This window comes from Balaenoptera physalus, assembly GCF_965194825.1.
Source record: "Balaenoptera physalus genome assembly, chromosome: 8".
Lineage (NCBI taxonomy): Eukaryota > Metazoa > Chordata > Mammalia > Artiodactyla > Balaenopteridae > Balaenoptera > Balaenoptera physalus.
This window is the reverse complement of record NC_138887.1, coordinates 50,060,974-50,088,080: the sequence shown is the minus strand read 5'-3', so window position 1 is coordinate 50,088,080 and position 27,107 is coordinate 50,060,974. Positions and strand designations below refer to the sequence as shown.

General features: G+C 38.3%; 1 protein-coding gene across 1 annotated transcript in view; it reads left to right on the top strand.

The window, feature by feature from the left end:
* LOC309665899 (uncharacterized protein) overlaps positions 1-27,107 on the top strand; it is a 561,943-nt gene that overhangs the window by 123,434 nt on the left and 411,402 nt on the right. The window lies entirely within an intron of this gene.

Sequence of the window (27,107 nt, the reverse complement as noted above, 5' to 3'; positions counted from 1 at the left end):
CATACGGTATTTGTTTTTCTCTTTCTGACTTACTTCACTCTGTATGACAGTCTCTAGGTCGATCCACCTCACTACAAATAACTCAATTTCGTTTCCTTTTATGGCTGAGTAATATTCCATTGTATATATGTGCCACATCTTCTTTATCCATTCCTCTGTCGATGGACACTTAGGTTGGTTCCATGTCCTGGCTACTGTAAATAGAGCTGCAATGAATATTGTGCCCACATAACTCTTGATAAAACATAATTGTTGGAAACATTATAAAAATACGAAAAATGTTGGGAAGCATAAATTTAGGCTTTTGGGGTTGTGGCAACATTAAGTTTGTAAGTGTTCATTAAGATAGAAAATGAAAACAAAGAAGTCCTGAGAATTCTCTGGAATAACCCATCAGTGTCAAGGCCGAGTTCTCTGTACCCCTCCCTTCTCTATCCTCCCCTCTGCTGAATCGGGTCTGCAAACTTCACTCTCTTAGTTACAGCAGTTGGCATTCTGGCGCATACTCATGTTTCTAACTCACTGTCTTAGTAATCCGATTTAAATTTTGTTTCCCCACTGTCGCTTGCCTGGGGATATTATAATTCCAATTAATCAGGTTAAAAGTTGGCTTAGAAGAGGGTCATGAGACCTCACTGATATTTGTTCACAGAACACTGCAGTAGTCTTTAAGGGAATTGCCTGCTAAAGTGCTATACATATTAGAGCTACACATAAATATTCATATATTCATTGATGATGGATTGCATGAATAGAATAATGGACAAAGGTGGTTAGGAGAGCTAGTCTATTAGAAAAATTTAAAATACAACCCTACTGTCCTACAAGTAGAACTTGAAAATTGCTCCCCAAGGATATTTCTCATCTTCAGCCTTGTCATTCTATGCAAATTCTGGAAGACCCAAGGGGAATGCTAACCCTGCCTCTCCACAAGGGACACTAATTCAGTATAAGTTTGATTGTGTGTTAAGTGTAAGGTGTCTTTGTCCGATGTTGTGAGGGATGCCAAGATCAGTTAGTCACTTTCATCCCTGGAGAGCGACTCTCCAGTTATAATCCTGGGCTGGAGTTTGGAGAAACTCCCTGGGACTGAATACGATCCCTTTTCATAGCCCATATAGTCCAGAATCTTTTGAGAGGACTGGCAAAATTTAGGCCACCCAATGGGTGTCCTCCTGCTCAGCCAAGTCTGGGAACTGTGCAGACAGTGAAAATAGCACAGGCTTTGGAGTTGGGACTGGGAATGAATTAGAGAACTTTTACTTGCCCGAAGTAAGTTATTTACCTGTCTGAGAGTCACTTTTCTCATCTGTGAAAGTGAGGTAATAAATTTTAACCATGTGAGATGACACGAAGTGAGATAATTATGTAAAATGTCTGGCACTGAGTAGGTATTCAATAAAGGGTAGCTGCAGTGTCACTATTGTTTTCATCAACAGCACCCAAATTAGATCCTAGGTCCAGATCTGAAACATGCAGTACTCTTGGGGCCATATGGAATGAAAGGGGAATCCTGAGGCTTGCAGAGGTTTGAAAGCAGACTAGTGGCCTCCCTCTTTGGCTGGCAGGAGCAAGGAGCAAGGACTGTTTCTCTCTCTGTGTTCACAACTTCACCTTTGGTGGCAGGTTGTGTAAACAGGGATGTGCCTCTTCAGGGCTGGGAAGCGATCCTTCCTGCCTCTGAGCTGGGTCCAGTTGTCATCACATGCTGTGGTCAGTGTTAGTCTCCACATTTTAAGAAGATTGTGGAGATATTTGAGAGGTTCAGAGAGGATCATGCTGGTTTGAGGGTTGCAGTGTGTCATTGTGATGGTTCATTTTATGTCATCTTGACTGGGTTATGGGGTGTCCAGATATTTGGTTAAACTTTATTTCTGGATGTGTGTGTGATGGTGTTTCTGGATGAGATTTACACTTGAATCCATAGAGTGAGTAAAGTAGATTGTCCTCCCCAATGTAAGTGGACTACATTCAATCCATTGGAGGCCTGAATAGAATAAAATGCTGAGTAAGAAAGAATTCTTTCTCTCTGCTTGACTATCTTTGAGTTAGGATATTAGTCTTCTTCTGCCCTTGGACCGAGACTCGGACTAGAATTACACCATTGGCTCTCCTGGGACTCTAGCTTATGGACTATAGATCTTGGTACTTCTCAGCCTCCTTAATTGTACGAGCCACTTTCTTACAGTAAATCTCTCTCTCTTCTATTGGTTCTGTTTCTCTGGAGAACTCAGACTAATACAGTCATCTATGAAAGATGTTAGATTACATATTACAGGAAACAAACAACAGGCGGGCTTGCCGTTCAGACACAGAAGGGGAAGGGGTACACATAGGAAGGTGCTGAGCAGTTAAATGCCATGTGGCAGAAAAAATGGGTTTAAATGCCACAGGCTAGCCAGAAGAAAGAGACTTGACAACAAGGCTGATTAAGTACTGCAACCAGATAACAAGGGTGAATGTGGGACCCAGTTCTGTAGAACCTGGAGAACAGGCTGAACATCCATGTTTCTTGAAACCTCGGGAGAAGGTCTTGTCTGGAGATAGAATTTGTGCTGAATCACTCCATGAATTTCCTTCTGAGACTGAGATAGGTTTATTTTGACCACTTGGAAGTCCAGAGGAACTTCTGGAAATTAGACTTTGATGGGATTTAATATAAGCAAAATTTTATTTATTTTTATAATTAAAAATCTAGGACTTGGACAATTGCTATTTTGCACTTAATATTTGCAATTAATGTTAAGTGACGTGGGGTAATTATGGCTTTTGCCTCTATTAGAAGTGAAGGTCACATTGACTGAGTGAGGACTTAGGACGTTGATTCTTCGCTGTTTCTTCAGTCCTTTTGGGCACTGACTTGTTTGAAAATTGATACTGAACTCAAGAAGGGGGAGGCGTCTTATGGGGTTTGAATTTAGGATCTCAACATTGGAATTATTTTTCCTTCCTTTGCCCATTCTTAATGCAATCAATAAACTTTTCTAATACACCAACTTTGTGCTAACTACTATACTGGGCATGGAGGATAAAAAATGAAGATACTAACTATGCCATCAAAGACATAATCTTTATTTTTCCATTATCTGGCACAATGGGTTATTTAGTTAGTGAGTTACTTCTTAAATGGAGCACTTGAGTGCCTGATTCTAAGTGTTATGAGTTGAACTGTGTGCCCTCAAAAAGATAGGTTGAAGTCCTAACCCCCAGTACCTCAGAATGTGACTTTATTTGGAAATAGAGTCTTTGCAAATTTATCTAGGTTATAATGAGATAATTAGGGTGATCCCTAATCCAATATGGCTTGTGTCCTTTTTTAATTTTTTTTTTTAAACTTTGGGTTTATTTATTTATTTATTTATTTATGGCTGTGTTGGGTCTTCGTTTCTGTGCGTGGGCTTCCTCTAGTTGCGGCGAGCGTGGGCCACTCTTCATCGCGGTGCGCGGGCCTCTCACTATCGCAGCCTCTCTTGTTGCGGAGCACAGGCTCCAGACGCGCTGGCTCAGCAATTGTGGCTCACGGGCCTAGTTGTTCCGCGGCATGTGGGATCTTCCCGGACCAGGGCTCGAACCCGTGTCCCCTGCATTGGCAGGCGGATTCTCAACCACTGCACCACCAGGGAAGCCCCGCTTGTGTCCTTTTAAAAAGGAGAAATTCGGACACAGAGACAGGGAGAATGCCATGGGAAGACGGAGGATTGGAGTAATGCATCCAACAAGCCAAGGAATGCCAGTAATTACCAGCAAACCACCAGAAGCCAGGAAGAGGCAAGGGGGCATTCCCCTACAGGGTTTAGAGGGAGCATAGGTCTGCTGATACCTCAATTTCAGACTTCTAGTCTCTAGAACTGTGAGACAATAAATCTCTATTTTATGCCACACAGTTTTTGGTACTTTGTTATGGCAGCCCAAGGAAACTAATGCATTAGGTTAGGAGACAGATATAACTAAGGAAAATACAATGATGTGTGTGCACTGATAAAGATGTAAAGGGATAGAAAGGTGCCCTCAAAGGGGGCGTTGGAAGGATCCAGTGAATAAGGATAGAAAAGAACTTAAATGTGAGATGACATATAGGCTTGGTCTTCTAGTGGCCTTTGTGCTAATCCTATCATGATGATCCTGATTTATTACTTCATCTCTGATTTAGGGTCCCCAAAATAGTCCGGCCAGGAAGAGTGTGGTGGCATACACAGTGAAAATCAGAAGTGACACTTGAGCCATTTAAAAACACTTAAAACATAAATACATTTCCACTAACCTTACACACATTTATGATTTTTAATTGTTGGACATTCTCTGTTTATCAGGCCCTGAAGTTGGTCGAAGTTTGGTTAGCATATTTGAATATTCATATTTCCTGGTATTTATATACCAGGATACAAAGGAGAGCCACATGAAATCCCTGGGCTCATGTACCCACCCAAAGATCAATCTGGAAAGGTCAAGGGTGGCTTTCTCTCTGCAGGCTTCAGTGGCTTTGATTTCTGAGTTTTTACAGGCAGGATAAGACACATTCTAAACTCACTTCTTACCTGACTTTTAAGCTTTCACATCTTCCTTTTCTGTAAGATTCTAGTGCAGTATCTACGTCCATACAAATGCAGCTACACAAGCTGATCTAGTACAAAAAGTCAGGGACACAGGGACATAGGTTTCAGGGTAGATGAGTTTTCTAACAAAAACTACAATATGTACAGAAAGTTACAGATTGTGACAAACGTCTTCTGCCTTTAGGATTAGCTGGTTTAAAAATCAATTTGATTAACCATGACATATAACAAGAATTTTCACAACAGTGCAAAAATAAAAAGTTACTTTGGGGTGGGAATATTTATCACAGCATATTTTTTGATAGAGATGACGGACTTTATTTTTAAACACATTCTATTTCTCCTATATTTTTCTTTGAGTCCTTAGAAGAAAGTTACTATACAAATTCTAGTTATTTTTATTGACTCCTATGTTACAGTGGAGCTAGATTGAATAGAGTTTCAAGTCAAGAGTTGCTAGATATTTTCAGGCCACTTGGCGCCTCAAACAGGTAAGCACTTTTTCTCAAAGAGAAGTGTCCTATGTGTTGATCTTACTCTGCTCCAGCATTTGGCAATTATCTGAAGTTTTAAACATCTCTTTAGAATTCCCAGCTTTTTCAGGGCCAATTTCTATTCAAGGTTTTTATAGCTATTCTCTTATGACGTTTATCATTCCAAGCATTTGAACATCCATATTAACACTCACATGTGTCTTTGCCATGCATTTTTTTCATTTGCCTATCCAAGCTCATTCTTCAGATGGTAAATTTCCTAAGGTCAGTGAGTGTGTGTATATGTGATTCTCTTATATTACTGGGTTTTGTCCACAGGGCATGTTCAACTCATGTTGCTATGGTGAAAATAAAGCCCAGAACCAACCCTGCAGCTCCCTCTGCCAAGGAGGAGGGGTCTTCCCTTCTCCCTCTTCTTGCCCCACAGTGATGCAAAGATTCTAGATCTCCATTCTCATGGATCTGTGAAATGCTTACTTCCTGTTTTACCCTCTCTTCTCTCCTAAGGAGTATGTGTGTTTTCATCATTTTCATCCTTTATCACAGAAGTAGAGAAGTGCTTGTCTCTTTGTGGAGTCACAGCCAACCCACCACACCTAGTCACCTAACCTCATTAGCATGTGTGCACAGGACACTAAGAAGAGGAGGGAAGAAGTTAAAGGGACATTCTGCCCAGTATCCTGACTTTTCAAATATTATCTCCCAAGGAAATAGACTATGAGACAGAACAGAGTTCTCATCTAGATATGCCATTTCCTCACTGGTGACCCTGAGTTAGTTACTTCATATCTGGGAGTTTTGGTTTCCTCATCTGTAAAATGGGAATAATGCACCCTGCTTGCCTTGTGGGTGTATTCATACAAATGCAAGGTAGAACTATTTGGGGGCCAGTTACAGCGATCATGAACCAGTCTTAAGATGGCCAACATATTTTTGTGTGTTCAGACCATTCTCTTTTGTTGACTGCCTCACACTTCAGCCGAGGGTGCACATCCCTTGCTCCTTGTTGACACTTCTAGGACTGTGATGGGGCCAGTTGCTTCTGGGAGAAGAAGGGCTGTGGTGGATTGAACAGATATCCAGTCGAATAGCAAAACACTTGCCAACCAAGTCTGTGCTGCATGAAATGACTTGGTAGACTATATTGAAACTAATAAATATTGTATTATGAAGTTTTACCAAATTTAGGAAATAGTTCCTGGGGAGCATTTCTCTAGCATGCTCCTGAAGGGGTCTATGTTGTGGAGCTTCCTTTGAGGAAAGAGCCTATATGCAGCAATTATTTGGTTGAACCACATGAAATTGCAATATTTAACCATTTTTGACCTACAAAACGACAATTATATGGAATTCAACCCGATACCTCTTGTTACAGCCCCGCATTCTGCTGGGGATTATGGAGTCACAGCCTGGTCCTGGGGCCCTGTAGTCATGATGACAATAAAATTCTGCTGAAGAGAACTCCTAGCTGTTACCAAAAAAATGTTTTCCTCAGATTTTGCAAGTCTGCCGTATGTCTTTCTTTAATTGAAAACAAAGACATGAAGTGTAGCTGCTATGTGTCTGGCAGAAGTCTTTTTATGCCTGGAATTAGTAAATTTCAAGATGCTTCTTTACAGTGACTGGCAAAAGCTGCAAAAGTAAAATATGTAAACAGAAAGAACTCCATGGCTAGGCGGGTGCATACTCCAAAGAGTATTAATTTGCATAATAAATAGTTCAATATTCAGGAGATTATAAAATAGCAATTACTGTTGAGTTGCTATATTAGGGCTTGCTAACAAACAAAGACACTTAAAATGCAATAGTTTGCTTTTACAAAGAAGTTCTCCTAAAATCTTTATTTTGAAACAAGATTCTATTTATTTTTTAAAGAGTTTTGACATCCTTTGCACATTTCTTTGAAAGAGAAGCAGAAATATTCTAGCTAAAAACAAAACCAAAAAATACTAATAAACAATCTATCACAAAAAAAAATGAGCCATTAATTTTTTTTATCTGTTAAAAAAAAAGGAGTACGTGCTTCGTAGAGTGCTTTCCTCATGTGAGAAGAGTACAGGGAGACCAGTGGGGAAGTGTGGAGTCAGACCATGCAGTAGTAGGCGGTATACTCAGGCAGGGGGTAGAAACAGAAGTCATTACATGTGAAAAAATCCACAGCCTGCTTATGCTAGTAGAAGGGTCGATCCTTCTAAAACACCATCGGTGTTTTTGAAAATGACTCAAGTGTTCCAGACATTGTATATCCAAGTGCAGTTTCTACTTGCTTGACATACTGTAAGCATTTAATATTGGAAAAGAAATATAGCTTTTTAAGTTGGTGTATTTTTTCAATAAATGTCATAGTTTGAATGCCCTTACATAGAACTTAATTTTTCAATAACATTGGTTTTAGAGTTTTATATGTGTATATATATATTACGTTAAGCCATTTGATTAAAAGTATATCTACACGTATAAACCTATTTTTATAAATCTTTGTTTCCTGCTATGAAGAGAACATGGTGACATCAAGGAAGTTTCTATTTACACTGGTTTGTCTGAGGAGATCCTTGTTAAAACGATGCTCTTGGAGTTGGGATGGCTTCATTTGTTAGGCTAGTGGTTGCCCCAGCATGGTTGAGAGCTGAAAGGATGAGAAAGGAGAAGACCAAGAAAACGAACATTCATTGATTACCTGTTGGGTGCTGGGAGCTGTGCTGAACAGTGGAAGGCTCTGTTAAGTTTATATGACACCCCAAAGTTTATTACACAGTTATATTACAAAGTTATTATATTACAAAGTTATTATATTACAAAGTTATATTACACAGTGTTAGGTTTATATTATACCCCAAAGTTAGCGACATCATCACAATGTTCCCAACAGCTCCAGGGCTTAAAAACTCCCAGGATGCCAAACAAAGGGACAGTTTATCTTTTGGTGTGCAGAAGCCGTCTCTAATTAAGACACCATAATTAAGCCCCCATCTCATTAGGAGATGCATTTCCAATAAAATTTTACTTCTTATATTTAATGATCTTTATCAAACATTTTTGAAATATTTATATTGTTTTGTTAAACTGTGTACTACTAATGCTTAAAAAAAAAACCCTCTATGCAGAAGAATTTTTTTTAGTACTTAAGACCTCATGATAACAGGATGTTTTTTAAGTTAAAAAAATTCAATTTATATACTTTTTTGCTGCAGAGAAGTATGATAACATAATCAATAAAGGACTTTCAAATATTAAACACTTATTATAGTAAGATAAAACCGTATGAGAAAAGAGAAATGGAAACACAATTTCAGAGGGAAAAAATGATCATGTAAAATTTGCAACTATTTAAGAAAATTTGGTTGAATCTATTTTTCAGTGGATGGTGATGAGTGTCAAATCACTATGGCATTTATGTCCCATTGAATTCACTGAAAAGAGTAATGTATAGTTGTATTTTAAAATGTCAGTATTACATCCTTTACAACTATTTTCACTTATGATTAATTTAAGATGTCAACTTGAAATGTATGAGGGACACGTAGTTTTTCATATTTATGGGCATTTTCTCCTGCCTCCTTATGTGTGTAGCCTCAAAGAAGATGCCCCTTGAAGGCTGAGACTTTAAAGAAGTTTAGAATTCAGTTTATCTTTTTTTGACTACTTAAAAAAAAGAACCTTCAATTTTTGGTACACTGCAAGGTAGAATATAGACAAACATGATTTCTTCACTCATTTCCACCACCAATCCCTGTCCTTGTTCTGTATTTGCTTATTGCCTTCCCATAGCACGTGAAGTCAAAGACAGTGTCTTGCTCAGTGGTGGCACTTTTGGAGTGTTTAATAGCTATATTTGAAAATTTGGCTCAAATATTCATTTCTTTATGGACTGCAAAAACTTTTTTTCCTATGATAATTTACTTACTTAGAAGCTCAGCTCATGTGATCAAATATTTCTTTTAGATGTAGATGAATGACAGTCCAGGCTTGTGCATTGTGCAAACTGTGTGTCACGTTCTTCTGCCACCATGCCTCCTGGCTTTCCTCTTGGTGACTAGGTGTCTCCTTTTCTCTACTAGGATGGGTATTTCCTCCATATGTCACATGTGGGAAAAAAATTTAGAGAAGTCACTGCTTTTGTTACAGCTTCTTTGTCCTTCCAGGTGCTCTTAAAATCTTAGCCACTGTCAGTTGAATCATCTTTAAGCGATCACATTTACTCCATATTAGACGATAACTAGGGACTTCCCTGGTGGTGCAGTGGTTAAGAATCCGCCTGCCAATGCAGGGGACACGGGTTCGATCCCTGGTCCGGGAAGATCCCACATGCCGCGGAGCCACTAGGCCCGTGCGCCACAACTACTGAGCCTGCGCTCTAGAGCCTGCGAGCCACAACTACTGAAGCCCGCCTGCCTAGAGCCCGTTCTCCACAACAAGAGAAGCCACTGGATGAGAAGCCAGTGTACAGCAACAAAGAGTAACCCCCGTTGCCACGATTAGAGAAAGCCCGCACTCAGCAACAAAGACCCAACGCAGCCAAAAGTGAATTAATAAATTAATTAATTTTAAAAAAAAGGAGATAACTAACATTTGGTCTTTGTATCCCTCTGACGTCTTGATACTTCCAAATCTTCATTCTATATCCCGTTTGCTAATATTTCACATTTTGTCCTTTAAAATTACTATAAGTACTAAACTGATACATGCTAAGTATAAATGCAAAGTTGTCAAATCCATAAATGTTGTTGCTAGGTCTGGTCTAACTTAGTCATAATTGCAATTCTGCTTTATTGCAAAAGAGAAGTCTAGGATGCCATCATAAAAATCTTTTGAGCTCCCATATAACGTTTCTGCAGAGGTTATATTGGGACTTGCCAGTATTCAATGCTACTTACTTTTCATGAACATGCCATATCAGGGTGGCCTGCCCTTGGAAATGTAGCAGAAGTTGAATATAAATGCCCAGGGGCTGTTCCTGGTGCAATAGCTTGTTTAGTTAATGCAACAATTCTTCCCATAAATATATTGATAACCCTGGTCTGTCAACATCAGTATAGTCTCAATGATATGTCAGTTTTTAGAGAAAATCAAAACGTAACTAAAAATTTTGCAGGCCCTGACTATGAAATATGTTACAACTTTCATAACCAAACCTTCTACTTTTTGTTTGCTTCACCTGAATTCTTGTGGCAATCAAATCACAAAAATAGTCTCAATAATTCAAAAAAAATATGCAGCAGTATTAAATATATATTCAAGGTATCTTGTCACCTGAATCAAAATGTGTTCTCTTATCTTGACATTTTTCCATGAGAAATCAGCTAACATTACCCTAGAAGGTGTTGTCTAAGAATGTTAAATGAACTTTTCTTTCTGGATGCCTTTTTGGCAACTGAGAAAGATCAATAAATCATATGAAAACTCTGGCTGAAAGGAAAATATCTCAATATGATGTGAAGCTTGTGGCATGTTCAAATTGCAGTATCTGGTGAGGCAAAGAAAACTCATTAAATATTATTTCACTTTTTTCAGAAAGATCTTCAAAATTATTATTTCAATTGATTTCTTTATGAATTTTTTACTAAATATTTGGAGTTTAAAAAAAAAATCTTTTGAGCTCCTTGAATCATCAGATAACCATCATTATTATCCAGTGGAATAAGCTTCATTTTAAAAAATTTAATATTAATTATTTTATCTTTTTAAAACTTGTTTTATTCAAGTATAGTTAGTTTACAAGGTTGTGTTCATTTCTGCTGTGCAGCAAAGTGATTCAGCTTTACATACACACACACACACACACACACATATATATATATATATATGTATATATACATATACATTCTTTTTTGTCTTCTTTTCCATTATGGTTCATCACAGGATGTTGAATATAGTGCCCTGTGTTACACAGTAGGACCTTGTTGTTTATCCATTCTGTATATAGTCGTTTGCATCTGCTAGTCCCTAAACTTCATTAATTACGTTAGTGACTTTAGCACATCTCCTAATTCAGAAACTCCTGGGTTATGAATGTGACAATGATTTTGTAACATAATACTGAAGGGCACGAAATATGAAAGGGCCATCAGATATCAAAGACAGGTTTTCAATTAGTTCTGCTAATAAGCTACTCTTCCCTTTCTTTACACCACAGAATACCCTGTGAATAGGCAATGGCAGTAGACTGAGCAGGGTTAAGAGCAGCACTAATGCCCTGGGATACACTGGTAGCCTCTGCACTAGATGTTACAGTATTGAAATAATTTTGCATCATTTGATAGACAATCACTGGCCCAGTCCCAACTGCACCTGTCTCACCTGTTTTCGTGAGCTACCTTGGCTTCAGTCTGGACCTCTACACCCACCCAGGATCTAGGAATTAACTAGGTGGCCCCTGGCAGGACAGCTGGTCTCACGGATCCTGCTTCAGTACATTGACCAGCATCTGTTCTGATTGGTCAGTACCTAGAACTTCTAGTCGCTGAATATTTTAAATATTACCCATGGTTAAAAGTATCATTTTATACTCTTGAACTTGATTTTTGGCCCTTTGCCTTTTCCTTTCTTCGCAGAACTGTTGGGCCCAATTTTTCACAGTTTGAGAACAGGAATAAGCCCAGGGTTGATAGCATATACTTGATTTATGCACATTTTCGTGCATTTGCTACTTGTTCCTTGGTTCCGTGTTTCATGATGGTGGTGTCACTGTTCTCCTACACCGTAATTTCCCTGCGCACTTCACTGCTCCTTCATCGCACAGGAAACTGTAAGGGTCAGTGATCTTCGGTGCCACCACTTCCATTTCCTCATTACAAAAATTGACCTTCTTTCTGTTGTTTGAAAGGGCTCAGGCCACTGTCATTCAGATCTCAGGACCGTTGAACAGTAATAACAGTATAGGAGGAACAGGCAACCACCGCAGCAGCTGGGCATTGTGCGCTCTTCCTGGAATCCATTTTGGATTTCTTAGTCTAGCCAGCAGGCGCTGTTTGCTGCCTTTTGCCAGCTTTATATTTTACAGTAATTCCCCACTTGTCATTAAACCATTTAGTTGTATTAAAGCATTGTGCTCTACTCTGAATATTTGCCAAGGTTCTTGTGCTTTCTAGGCAATTTCATGTTCATAACTCACATCAAGCAACTCAGTTTGTACAACTAGCGTCACAGAAAAATTTAGTTAGTAATTCCTGTTAAACGACCAATTGCCTTCTCATCATCTATGAATTTGGTGCGAGTGTGTGTGTGTGTGTGTGTGTATGTGTGTGTAAGAGGTACTGATGTGAAAGTGTAAGAGGTACTGATGTGAAACTAGTTCAGAAATGAAAAAATAAAAGCACCAACAAAAATTAAAACCAGACCTCTCAGGTTTTTCTGTAGGGTGTTTCATCTGTTTATTCTTTCATTTTGTATCTACTGCAATCCCACTGAGACCACTTTCTGTATATCTAGTTGCTCTTTGAATAGGAATGTTATTCATTGGAAGTAAGATATTAGGATTCAGAATTATCATTATTAACTTAAAAGTAATAACCTCTAAGTACTAGACAAAACTTTCTGTGTTAATAGTACAATTGATGTTCATGATAAAATCCTTTATTGTAACTTAGATATATTATCCCACTTGATCAGAAGAAGACAATTCACTAACTTTGTATTTTAAAAGGAGGTTGTATCATTTCTCCCATTCAGATCAATGTACAGTCATAAGCATATAGTTTACTACTATTCCTTTTAAAATAGGAGTTTCTTAGATTTTTAGAATCATGGAATCAGGAGCTATTATGTTCTTTTTTTTTTCAAAAACCATTTACTATATGCCACGGAGTGTGTCGAAGATAACACAGTAGAAGACAAATTCCCTACCCTTAAAGGATTTATAAAATAAGTTTATGTTTTGCAATAATCTTTTTCTTAAAGTGTTATTTTTAGAATTTAGTTTGAATGGAACACAATAGCTTTAGGATTTAATTAAATGACAAATAATTGTCTCCATCACAGGATGTTGTACGTTTAAAAGTCAGTGGATGGCTAACCAGCTGAACAGCAAGGCTGTGATACTAAATGAAATATAATTCAATCAAAAATCAGTTTTGAAAGAATTCTAACTTTCTATAACTTTCTGAGACTTTAGTTGAAGGCTTAGAAAAAATGATTTTCCAATGAGTAATTGCAATCTGTATTTGTAGGTAACTAATTTCATTTCAGATTTTCTTCATAAAAAAATCTTAAAGTATAGCTTTATGGTGAAAAGAAACAAACTTTTGATCTATGATGTCATAAAAATGTATGATATTTTAAAATATAATCTTTAAGTTTCTAAACACGTGGAATTAATATATTAGTTTCTTTTTATTTAAAAATGTTTAATAGTTTGTTAATGCAGTATACTTTAATGGCACCCAGTATAATGATTTGGTAATAATTACTCAAACATTACCTCTAGCTGAGAAGCTCCTTTTATATATACGTTTTGTACTGCTTGCGGTAATGTGCACGAGAGCTTAGCTTAGGCAATTCTGAACAACATTAGCATCTCTTATTTGAAATGGAACTTTAGAATACAAAAATATAATAATTTCCCTGAATAAGAAAAGAATTAATTATGCAGCCTAAGGAGAGAAATAAGGAGCAAGCAGGTGTAACACACACCCCAGAGGAAACAGGCCCGTGTGCAAACATACTGCAACTCTATGTGATTAAGGAAGAAAAAAGAAGTCATACATTTCATATTTCTAGGAGAGCAGTTCTTTTTATCAAGTCAAGGAAATCCAGTACGTGTCTGCATCCAGATTTTGTTCATGGCCTAACTGAGCCAAGGATTTAGAAATAGCTTATTCTGTGGTCAGAATCATGTGATTTTCACCAACCGATGCGCGCTGTTGGTGGAATTTCCTGACCAAGGCTTTTTATATGAACCAAGGGGTTTCACAGCTGAAGGAAAATGAGGCAGTTAAACCTCCACATCTTAGTCACAGATGTTGTCATAATGACCATTGGCAGCAAACAAGATTTCAATGGGCTCCAGCAATGCCAATCAGAAGCTACTTCCCTTTGGGCTGATAGAAGCATGAGAAGGGATTCCCTGTAGAATAGAACTTGTACCTTTAATGCCATTACTTATAAGAGGGGAAGAGCATCTGCTTGGGGAAGAGGGTCTCACTGATTTTTAGGTAAAGGTTGGTTCCACCCAATCTGAACATTTTGATTGCTTGATTTTTTTGGAATAGAGGCATCCACCATCATTTATTTGTCATCAACAGTGTGTAAATTAGTTTGAATTTATTTAAGATAAGATTCTCTGCCATGGTTTTGTCTGTAAAACTGGTTATCAGTTGTGAACCAATAATACAACTTTCTAAAAAAATTCTGAAAACCAAGGTTGTTTTCAATTTACTGTAATTTTTCCATTGTGCCCCAAACTACTTGTAGGAGGGGAAAGTAGAATTGTCTGAACTACAGTGGGGATATTATGGTTGCAAAAATGGAGGAATTAACTACATTAAGTTAAAAGCACTTTAAAAATGGAAATGCAGATTAATTTTTTTTTCTGGGAGACATGCCCAGAAATTTGAAGTGATAGGAAGAAGTACCTTGGATTATATTATCAATTCTCTTGACATAGCAACTTTAATCTAGAGCTGGAAATACAATGCTGTAAGAAAAATACTTCTTTCAACTTACGCTGAATGGAAAGAGTACCCCACCCCCCAAAGCCACAGAGGTAAGAAAGCTGTCTCATTTTCTACACCTCACTATAAAAATAACAGTTTTCCTCCTTTGTTTTAAGGCTGCTAATACCTTCCTTCCCAAAGGAGGACACTGTCCAGGAGAGAGAAGTTGGTCAATTTGCTTTCTTACATAATCAGACAAACTCAAATAGTTGTTTCTTCATCCTTGCTAGTTCTGACCAGGAGTGTATATTAATTGCTGTAAAACAGTGATTCTCGAGTCTTTGTTAATCTGTAAATCAGCACAACAAAAGGCCTTATGCCACCCTATCCTTAGCTGCCATCATTAAAATATTTCTCTAGGATGAAAAAGAATAGTATTTCCTCTGATGGCTTTGCTCATAAATGAGGTAGTCCCTATTTTTTTCTTAAAACTTATGGCAAAGGTAATAGTACAATGACTGTTATAAAAAACTGCCTAGAGTCAAATCATACTTGAAACACTACTGTTCCAAAATAAATATTTCCTATTTATAGGTTCAGCCCATGGGTCACTGGCACCCTGCATGGCTTTTGTAGGAAAGCAGTGCCACTTTAAATAAATTAAAAATTCCCATGCAAAACAAACAAAATATTAGAAATGCTGCCTTCAGATAGATTTATCCAAGCATAAATACTGTTGGAATAAACACTGTTGTCTGAATAGAGAAGGGAAAATGAGTAGATGAAGGGAACATTCTTGAGTGATTTTTTTAGGTGCACTTGTATCATGTCATCTTATTTAAGCAGACTAACAAACTTACAAAGTTTCAGACAATGAATGAAATGTGATATTATGAAATATGCAAACTAATTTTTTACAGAAGTGTTGCATAAAAATGGGGGCAGGAGGTGGGGAGAGGGTAGAGAGAAGGATTACAAAGAGGCAGATGTGAGGAGACTTTTGGGGTTGATGCAGATGTTCATTATCTTGATTATGGCGATGGCTTCACAAGTATATACATAGGTTAAATCTTATTAAGTTGTTTTCTTTAAATAAGTACAGTATATTTTTATGAAAATAATGCATTGATGGGACTTCCCTGGTGGTCCAGTGGTCAAGACTTCACCTTCCAATGCAGGGGGTGCGGGTTCGATCAATAGTCGGGGAGCTAGGATCCCACATGCTTCACGGCCAAAAAACCAAAACATAAAATGGAAGCAATATTGTAACAGACTCAATAAAGACTTTAAAAATGGTCCACATCAAAAAAAAAAAATCTTTAAAAAAAGAAAAAACAAAGAAGAAAATTATGCATTAGTAAAGCCATTAAAAAGCCAAAAAAAAAAGGGGGGCTTCCCTGGTGGTGCAGTGGTTGAGAATCCGCCTGCCAATGCAGGGAACACGGGTTCGAGCCCTGGTCTGGGAAGATCCCACATGCCGCGGAGCAACTGGGCCCGTGAGCCACAACTACTGAGCCTGTGCATCTGGAGCCTGTGCTCTGCAACAAGAGAGGCCGCGACAGTGAGAGGCCCGCGCACCGTGATGAAGAGTGGCCCCCGCTCGCCGCAACTAGAGGAAGCCCACGCACAGAAATGAAGACCCAACACAGCCATAAATAAATAAATAAATAAATTTAAAAAAAAAAAAAAGGCAAAACAAATGTTAGAGCTATTAAGAATGTTGCCCAGTGGTGGCAGTTGGGTCTAGTTCCATCTAGATATAATTGCCTTCCTCCTTTCATTTTTGTTTAGTACCTCTGGGACAGGGAGACTGGAAATAAGCAGAAAATGCAAAATTGCCTTATAACAGATATTTGGGAAATGACAGCAAATATTTGGGAAGTGAAACAAACAAACACAAACAAAACCCAAAAAACCTACATTTCCTAACTTTTTGGAAAAAAATAAAACAGATAAGAATCCCAAGAGTTTATCCTTATAGAGATGATGAACAGTCTAGTCGATAATTTGCACATTTGTGAATTTGCTTTTTTCATCAAGTAAGAACAGATGAAACACACATTTTTAGCCTATCAGATGGTGTGCTGGGGGAAATAGTAAGTAGTATCAGTCCCTGCCTTTTAAGTGTTTATCATCAGTCTAAAGAGGCGACAAGCACAGGCTGGAGGAATGTCATCATAAGGAGGACTGTGAGGGATATTGAAACCAGAGAGCCACATGCTTTGCCGCGTTCAGGAAGCACAGCAATGGTGGGGGAGCAGGCTGGTTGCCCAGTGTCCTGGCAGCCGTCCCACTCTAGCTTGGCTTCCTTGAGTAATGTGGGCACCATATCAACTGTCTCTGTACCTCATTTTTTTTTTTCAGCCTTCTTCTTTTCTTGTTCATCAGTCACAGGAATATCGTGCAAATTGAGGAGATGTCTCTAAGTACTTCAGGATTCTTAAAAGATATAAACAGATGCAAAAATACTGTGAGGTTCTAAGAAGTCCATACTTTTCCTTTTACATCTGAATAATAATGAAAACAATCTCATTATTTAAGAGTAGATAGCAAAACATATTTGTGGTTTGGTTTCAGGTTCTCATGGAAAATGCAAATGAGAAATGTGTTGTATAAACAAATCAAAAACAAGCAATAGTTTTTCCCCAGTTAAACCAGAGTTTAGAATACATCTCTTTTAATTGTTTTGACCTGGGAGAATCTTATTTTGGGGACAAACTGCAAGATTCAAAAAGTGGGAAAGGTCTTCTAGGAAGTATTCCTATTCGAGGAGAAATAAGTTCAGGGTCAGATGGCCTCGTAACACATTACAGGGTGCTAGAGTGAGAGGATCTGACATTTACTAAGACCTGTGTTGTGCCGGGTAGTTTGTTAAATGTTTTAAATGCGGTATCTAATTTCATCCTGCTAACTGTGCTACAAGTTAGGTACTGTTATTAGCGACATTTTGGAAAGGAGGAATGGAGGTTTAGGTAGTTTACTGACTTGCTAAGGCCACACAGTAAAGTCAGAGACAGCTTTTAATCCCAGATCTGCCTGATTTTGGAACCTCTGCTCTTAAACACAGAAGGCTCGGCACCTCAACCCTATGGCTTTCAACTCCAGAAGGAAAACAGATCTGTTTTGCTAAGGGCCAAGTTCCAAGTGCCTCATAAAATCTATGTCATTATATCTTTTACTTCCCTAGCCCTTATCTCTCCTCTCACCAAATACCATTATTTGATGTGTATTTTGAATGTGGTAACCAGATACATTTAGAAAAAAAATCTTGGTCTGGAAGCAGTGACAGGACACACTGTAAGCACAATTGGCAGCACTGTGTTCCCAACTCACCACGAAAAACATACGAACTCTTTGTGCCTAACACGTTACACAATATGCTCCTTGGCTTTAAGAAAACATTATTTCATGTTCTTACTCTACTCAGTCTGCCAGCCTCGAGAACCGAGAGGTTCATTGTTATATGCAGCTGTCATTTGTTCCATCCCCTGGCTCTCTCTGCCTTCAATATCTTTGTAGTATTTAGTGAAAGTAATTTTCAGTTGGAAATCTTCTGCCCTTTCAGTAAGTGCAAGTATAACACTTCATCAATGGCCAAAGAATTCCGAGCTATCTGGGATGTATCAGGATGGTTGATAAAACCTCACCGAGCAACCTATGATAGTACATCCCATCATAAATTAAAAAAAAAAAAAAAAAAAGGCAGAAAGGGCCTTTGTCAGTGTTTATCTGAAGCGCTTTTATTCTTTGCCCTTGATTTCCTCTTCAGAAAATTGATGCGCCCTTAAATTGAAGCAAGAGGGTTGACAGGTGATGGTTAGTGTGATAACTGCTCAGATTTCATCAGCCAGTGTTTTTCTGGTGGTGCAATTGTTGGAACTTTCAGCTAGATTACCTGTCATCCACTACATCAGATAAAAGAGGCAGAGTTGAAAGATGCAGTTTTGCCACTGTACCTTATAGGAAATGAAAAGTGCAGGTGTGGTAACAGTAGCAAGAAAGAAGTACAATTATTTTCTAATCAGGCTATTTCTTTGAGAAAGTTGGTGCCTAAATTGGCAACCATTGGGCAAAAAACCATTGCTGAATTTGCATTGTTAAATTTACAAGAAATGAAAAGAACAGTCACTCACACTGTAGGTAGTGCTATAAGCTCTCTCTTCACGATCGATTTTATTCCATAAAATGAAGTAGTCGTAGTTTATTTTTAGATGCAAGAAAAATGTTCCTGTTTTGGGTACATCTCAATATGCTGATGTTGAGCCTATATTTTGATCTGCTGTTAAGCTGTTTGAAACTGTGAAAGGAGACATTATTCTGCACAAAGTTTTACGGAATAACTTTGTGGCAAGAAAGATTGGAAATAGCACATTTTGGAGGAATTGTGCTCAGTTAAGTCAGAATAATTTTGTGACAAATATTTTTTCCAGATTTTAAAAGCAACATAGGAATCAAAATAGGAAAGACTCTGGATAAATGTGTTTTTATTTGTGAGATTGTTATATTTTGCACAATTTCCTAAACATCTGATTATATGGAATGAACTAATTTTATCCCTTTCAATCTGTCACTTCTTCAGAAGAGAAACAGTATTTGAATACAGTTGTCTCATGACAAATGGAAATCTGTTTTACCTGAAAAGTAAAAGGGGCACCTTGTTTCCTGATAGGATGAGAGAGAGCTATACACTGTGATCTTACCGCATTAAATAAGGCCCCTTTGGATCCCCACTAGAAAAGACACATTTTCAGAGTTTCCTACAATTACCCATGATCATTTATTTTCCAGAGTCAAGCTTAACATCCAAATCTGGCTTTTAGACAAGGAACAATTGTTTGTTATGGGGACAAGTTAATGATTTTCCATAGCACAGTCACACAGACCTGCCTATTTCAATTTAGTTGCACATATTCATCAGAATAAATCTTACCAGAAAATGTTTATCCCCACATTTGTGGAGCCTCCAGGTGAGTTTAGTTTAGTTTGTTAAATATTAATCAAATATGGGCAGTTGATACTTATTTACCATGTCCTTTCTAAAGTTTCCCTTTCTTTCTCTCTCTTTTATTTGGAGGTAGTTTGCTATACTAGAAAGGAGGCAGAACTAGGGAGATTACGTAACATAATGGTTAAGCATTTGGGTATTGCTTGGAGAAGAGTCTAACGTCATATGCACCAAACTGGAAACCTTATTGACCCCAAGAAGAGTGGCTGGGGAGAGGAGAGAGGCAGATTATTAACTTTTTCTTTATATGTCTCTGTATTGTTGGACTCAAATTACCTTTGTAACTAAAAGTTAATAATAAAATACATTTAAAACATTCTTAAAAACATACAGTCTTATAGATTGATAGCTTAGCTTTAAATCCTAGCTCCTTTATTCTCCAGCTGTGCAATTTGGGGCTAGTAATTTTTCTTCTTTGAGCCTCAATTTTCTCATCTGCATATGGCATTAATTAAAATACCCAGATTATAGAATTATTGTGAGGATTAAATTATATAATCCACGTGAAGTTCTCTACACATGGAAACTAACCAATAAACATCACCTTTTTGGAATAAGGGTGCCTAAATATCTCACTAATTAGATATAGAAAGTTTTCTGAAGTAAAAAATTTGAACTTCTTTGAGCCTGCTCTTTTTTTCTTTTCTTTTTCCATATAAAGTGGGTATATTAGAAGTGATGGTACCTGAGGCCCCTTTTCTAACAGCTCATGATTCCATTTAAAATGTAGTTGGGGGCTTCCCTGGTGGCGCAGTGGTTAAGAATCTACCTGCCAATGGAGGGCACACGGGTTCGAGCCCTGGTCTGGGAAGATCCCACATGCTGCGGAGCAACTAAGCCAGGGTGCCACACCTACTGAGCCTGTGCTCTAGAGCCCCTGAGCCACAACTACTGAGCCCACGTGCCACAACTACCAAAGCCCACGTGCCTAGAGCCCGTGCTCCGCAACAAGAGAAGACGCCGCAATGAGAAGCCCGCGCACCGCATCAAAAAGTAGCCCCTGCTCCCCGCGACTAGAGAAAGGCTGTGAGCAGCAAAGAAGACCCAACGCAGTCAAAAATAAAATAAATAAATTAAAAAAAATCCGTTTAAGTATATACCTTAAAAAAAAAAGATAAACAAGTAATTTTAAAAATAAAATAAAATATAGTTGGAAAAAAATATATATAGTTGGAAGAGTGTATGCATGTTGATTCCACGGCAAAAGACTCCAGTTGAGATCTTAGTCTACCATATATGTCCTCATTGCAACCATTAGGTTGAGTGTTATGTCTGGGAATAATATTCCTTTAGACAGTCACAGCCTAGATGTGACCTAATAGTTGGCCCAGAGCTGGGAGGCGCCTTGGGTGATACTTCCCCACAAAAAAATCTCTGCTTCAGTCAAGATGAACACCTCTGTATCTCTTCTTTGGCCAAGATCCCTACTTTCATGTCTTTAAAGCACAAAACCTCTAACCATCTAAGAAACCTAAAGTGCACTTTTCACTCTGTGAAATCGTGCCTCACCTCTCCAGCCTATAAGAAAATTCTCCTCTTCCAAATTCAAGATCTTTAATCCTGGCTACGTACTGGTGAGGTCATCTGGATCAACCTCTCATGACAGTTATATTGACAGGGAGTTCACTATATTTTGAGCCAGATCATTCCTTGTGATTGACTAGTACAAGTATTAGAAAGATTTTCCTTACATTGAGCTGAAATCAAGCTTCTCATTATTTCCACCCTCTTTTCTTAGCTTGGCCTCCCCAAAGCTGTGCATAACCCTTCCTCTTCTTCTTCCATGAGATGGCCTGCCAAACATTTCAAATTTGCTTCACGTCTTCTTTATGCTTACTGTCTTCCAACCCGACTAGCCACTATCTCACTGTCCGTTGAAAGCGAAATAAGCAATACATGGTCCTTCCGCAGTCCTCAAAAGTCATAATTGCAGACCTCATCATTTGGCCTTTCTTCTCCACAAATGCTTTGATGTACTCTTTTTTTAAAAAAAAAAAAAAGGAGTTTTTTTTAAAAATTATTTTTTTAAATTTATTTTTGGCTGCGTTGGGTCTTCGTTGCTGCATGCGGGCTTTCTCTAGTTGTGGCGAGTGGGGGCTACTCTGCGCTGTGGTGCACGGGCTTCTCATTGCAGTGGCTTCTCTTGTTGCGGAGCATGGGCTCTAGGCGCGCGGGCTTCAGCAGTTGTGGCACATGGGCTCATATCACTCACAGTCGAAGCCTTACTCCAGAACTGCTCTGACAAGTATTAAATATAGTGGGGCTGTTATAGTTCCCTCCCTGAGTGCTGTATTTCCATCTAGGGGTATGTGTGTTAAGTTTGATTTATTTTGCCAACATTCTCCAAATCGCCCTAGAAATCTAATGTTTTAAAAACGAAAAGAAGTTGGTTTAGCCTAACTTGGTTTTAGTGAACCCATTCTGGCTCTTGTTAATCACCATTTTTAAAAAAATTTGTGGACAACCATCTGTTTAAAAATTCCTTTTAAAATATTTTCTTTCCGGAGCATCCATAGATCAAAAAAAAAAAAAAAAGAAACTTGATCTAATTCTCATAACTTATATAAAAAATTAACTCAAAAATGGATTATAGACTTAAACATAAGATGCAAAACTATGAAACTTTTAGAAAAAAAAAAAAACCAGCATAGTAAAAATCTTTCAGACCTAGGGAAAGGTTCTTAGATTTGACCCTAAAAGCATGATACAAAAGAGGAAAAATTAATAAATTGGAGCTTATCAAAATTAAAAACTTTTGTTCTGTGGAAGTCTCTATGATGAGGATGGAAAAACAAGCTGCAGACTGAGAGAAAACATTTGCAAACCACACATTTGACAAAGGGTGTGTGTCTAAAATACATCACAAACTCTGAAAACTCAACAGTAGAAAAAGAAACAAGACAGTTAGAAAATGGGCAAAAGACATCAAGTGACATTTCACTGAAGAGGATATACAGATGGAAAATAAGTGCATGGAAGATGGTTGACATCATTAGCTGTTTGGAAAGTGCATATTAAAACCACAGTGAAATGTTACTATGCGTCTATCAGAATGGCTATAATAAAAAATAGTGATAACCTCAAAAGCTGGTTAGGATACAAAGAAACTACATCACTCATACTTTGCTGGTGGGAATGTGAAATGGTACAACTATGCTAGTTTTGACAGTTTCTTATAAAACTAAACAAGTACTTATGAGCCAGCAGTTGTAATACTACTCAGCAAAAAAGAACTATTGATACAGCTTCCCTTGAAAGGTGATGTGGCCACGTCACTCCGTTTTGGCCAGTGGGATAAAAATGTATATACCTTTAAAAGAGCAGAAGTATGCCTTTTAACCTTCCTGCTGGCCGGAATGTGAATGTGATGGCTGGAGCTCAAGCTAACATCTTAGACTATGTGGTTTAAGCCCTGTATAGAGGATAGTAGAACCACAAGATAGAAGACTGGGACCCTGACAATTATGGAACTACCATACCAGCCTGAACTACTTACTCATGGATCTCTTTTATTTGAGAATAAAATAAGCAATACATGTAAGTTCTCTTTATTTGGGGTTTTCTGTCATTGCAGATGAATCCAAATTTAGCAGACACAGATGCTAAGAAGGAAGGAACAGAAAGAAGGGTGGTATGACTGGGGGATAGTAGCAAGGACAGAGTTGTATAATATGAAGTCCAAGATGTAGCTGAGCCAGGGTAAGAGTCGAGTTTTATTCAGAGTATGATGGAAAGCCATTTTGGAAGGCCATGTTTTGAGGAGAGGCATGATCTGATTTACATTTTTAAAATTTGTTTGCTGAATGTGGCAAGTGCGAAGCATGGCGTCTAGTTATAAGGCTGTTGACGTATTCTAAGCAAGGGAGACAGAGAGGAGTGGATAGATTTGGGATATTCTTTAGAGACAGGATTAATAGGACTTGTTGCAGGGTTATATTAAAGTGCTAAGTAATAACAAGAATAAAAATAAGATAAAATAATAGATTTGGACAAATAAATAGATAGTGATGGAGAAAGAATTCTGTTTCGGCTGTGTTAAGTTTGAATGAGGCCTGTTGGGCCTCCATGCAGAGAAGTCAAGTTGGCAGTCAGATATCTGAGGCTAGAGTTCAGGGAGAGATCACACAGAGATTAGGAGCCACTGGCACATGGCTGGACCTACTCACAGTGGGACCATGTATAGTGAGAAGGAAGAAGGAATCCTAGAGCATAGGCTTGCGTAAAAGCAAAATAGAGCGTCCCCACAGCTAGATGTGGAGGCAAGAGGGGGTGATCAGGGAAGTCTTCCCTCAGAAAGGCCTATGGTGAAACATTAAGGGTGAATGGGGATAAGACAGGCAAATTGGGATGGAGTGATAATGAAAGTATTCTAGGCACAGAGAATAACATGTTTAAGAGCACAAAAGCATTCAAGGGACTGAAAGAAGTTCATTAGTGATGGAGCAAAGGATAAGGGTGGGGGATGTAGGGGTGGGAGTAGGGGTGAGGGTGGCTGTTGAGGTTGAAGATAAAGACAGAGGGATGAGCAAGATTCAGATTTTGGAGGGGTTAGTAAGGAATTTGATCATCATCCTTAGAGTAATAGGGAGGCATTAAAGTGTTTAAGCAAGGGTACGACTTAATGCAGAGTTAAATAAGATAATGGTAAACAGCATCGACTCTGGAGCCCGACTGCCTGGGTTTAAATTTCAGATCCATCACTTTCTAGTGGCAAGACTTTGAGAAGTTACGTAGACAATTCATGCCTTTGTTTATTTGTAAAATGAGAATAATGATGATAGAACTAATGGTATAGGATTATTGTGGGGTTTAAATGGATGTAAAGTGCATAGAACATGCCCAATAAAGTTAACTACCATGATCAGATTTAAATAGCTAGAAAGAAAAGTGAGGCAGCTGTAGCAATATCCAAATGGGAGATAGTAATGGCTGAAATGGGGATGGTGGCAATGGCAAAAGTGAATGCTTCAAAAGATATTGAGAAATGAGCATTAGTACCCCTTTGGGGTTGATTGGATAAGTTTGGGTGGGAAAAAGAAGTCAAGAATGACATTCTGCTTTATGACTGAGGCAACTGGCAAGAATATCACATAGTTCTCTGAGAAAGGAAACTTAAAGAGTAGTTTTAAAGGAGAAGAGAATGAGTTCAGTATTAGACATGTTGAATTTGAGGTGCCTGTAAATTATCAGAATGGAAATGTCCAAAGATATTGAGATATAGCCATGTAGAGTTCAGGAACCTCCAGCTCTGGGCTAGAGTTCCACTTGGATATCATTCAAATGTAGACTTTATATTATGGATGGAAATTGAATTCATGGTTGTAGATAAGACTATCCAAAAAGAAAGTGAGAAGAACTTTGGACCAAAGCCCAAACCCACCAGATCTCAGGACATGTTCTTTGATGGATCAGCAGTTTGCAAAACATAAGTAAATATAGTATTGTTTCTTGAAAGCTCAGTTTCACTTGATAAACTTAAGATGCTTTTGTTCTATGAGTCAACAAGTATTTACTGGATACCTAAGTTGTACCAGATTACCCCTTCCTTCATGTGCTTACATTCTAGTAGGGATAGACAAAATGATTTGGCACATTATATAGTATGTTAAAAGCTGATATGTACCATGAAGAGAAATAAAGCAAGGAAAGTAGATGGGAATGCCCGATCAGGGCTTAAGGACAGCTCGTAATTTTAAATGAGGCCTTGAAAGTGCTCTCTGGGGCTTGAGTGGGTTATGAGAGTCATGGAACAATCTGTGGAAAGAATGTTCCGGGCAGAAGAAGCAACAAATGCAAAGGCTCTACAAAAGTTGCATATCCACAGCGTTGGAGGAACAGCCAGGAGACAATGTGAGTGGGGAAAAAAAGTATTTAGGGGAAGAAGAGTAAAAGAGGAGGTGAGAAGTGACAAGAAGCCAGATCACGCAGGGCCACACTGACCATTATAAGAATGTTGAATCATGCTCTGTAAAAATTGGGTGCCATTGGCTGGAGGTGATGGGTGGGGATTGGACCAGAGGACAGATATGATCTGGCATACTTTTAACAAGATTACTCCAGCTGCCATATGTAGACTAGAAAGATTGGGAGTGGAGCGTGAGAGAAAGAAATCCCTGGACCATACACTTCAGCTCATGGCACACTCTCACCATTGGTCTGTGTAAGGTCACTTTTTATTTGCTTTATTTATTTACACTCCTATTCCCTTTCCCATTCCCCTTTTCCCAATAGGCACATTTTCTAATGTAATGTCCCTGAATGTCTTCCTCCCTTTCTCCCTCCGCTTCTTCTTTCCTTTCTTCTTCAAACATTTATTGTACACTTACTAAGTGACACTAATTGGTGTTCAGTGTCTGAGCTCCAAAGATGAACAAGAAGCCAGCAGTTCAGTGGAGTGACAGGCAAATGATAACACCGTAATGCACAGTATGCTTCTATTATGAAGTTTTTTTGATGTGCTATAGGAACATAGCAGAAGGAGCCTTTATTTGCTATAGAGAATAGAATAATGGTGAAGGATGCTTCACAATGGAGACGATGTATTATTAATTTAAAAAATTCTCTCATAGTCTTTTATTTACTATATTCTTATATTCTTAATTTCCTTGGACAATAAATTGTCTAATTATAATTCCTTGAACACGAAATGGTTCTTAATACATTCATATGGTAAAAACGCAAATGGTACCGAAGGAACTCAGGGAAAAGTGTATCCCCTTTTCATCCTAATCTAATAACTCTTCTTTCCAGAGCCAACTTCTCTCATCACCTCTTGTTTACATATACACATAGTATCCTCTCCCCTTTTTATTATAGTAGCATTTTCTGCTCTTCATTTCTTTGGAAGTGTTATAGTTTTTCTGGGTCTTAAGAGACAAATCAAGGTTTACTAGGCAGACAAGGGCAAGGTGGGCATTCCATGCAGGGAGAGCAGCACAGGCAGAGGCATGGAGGTAACTGAGATGCTTCATTGTCGAAGAGCTTGGTGTGGAAGAGTGAGTATAGTTGACCCCTGAACAAAGAGGGGTGAGCTGGTTTAGCTCGTTAATCCATGTGTAACTTATATGTGGTCCTTCATATCATCAGTTCTTCCACGTCAACGGATTCAGCCAACCATGGACTGTGTAGTACTGTAGTATTTGCTATTGAAAAATGGTAGTTCAAACTGACATAGTTCAAGGGTCAACTGTAGTTCTGAGTGGCTAAAGCATGGATTATTAGAGAAGAGGCAAGGAAACTCTCTCTAGCTAAATCCAAAGTAGTTGTAGAGACCGATAACACAGAAAGTCTAAAGACCCCCATTGAATAAGGAACTTATCATTTTCTAAAGGTGGAATCTCAAGTCATTGGGAGAAAAGGTGGACTATTCAATAAGTAATGCTGGGGCAATGGTAAAGCCATCTGAAAAATGTTAAATTTAATCCTTTCTTCATATCATACTCTAGGATTATCTCCAAAAGTTTCA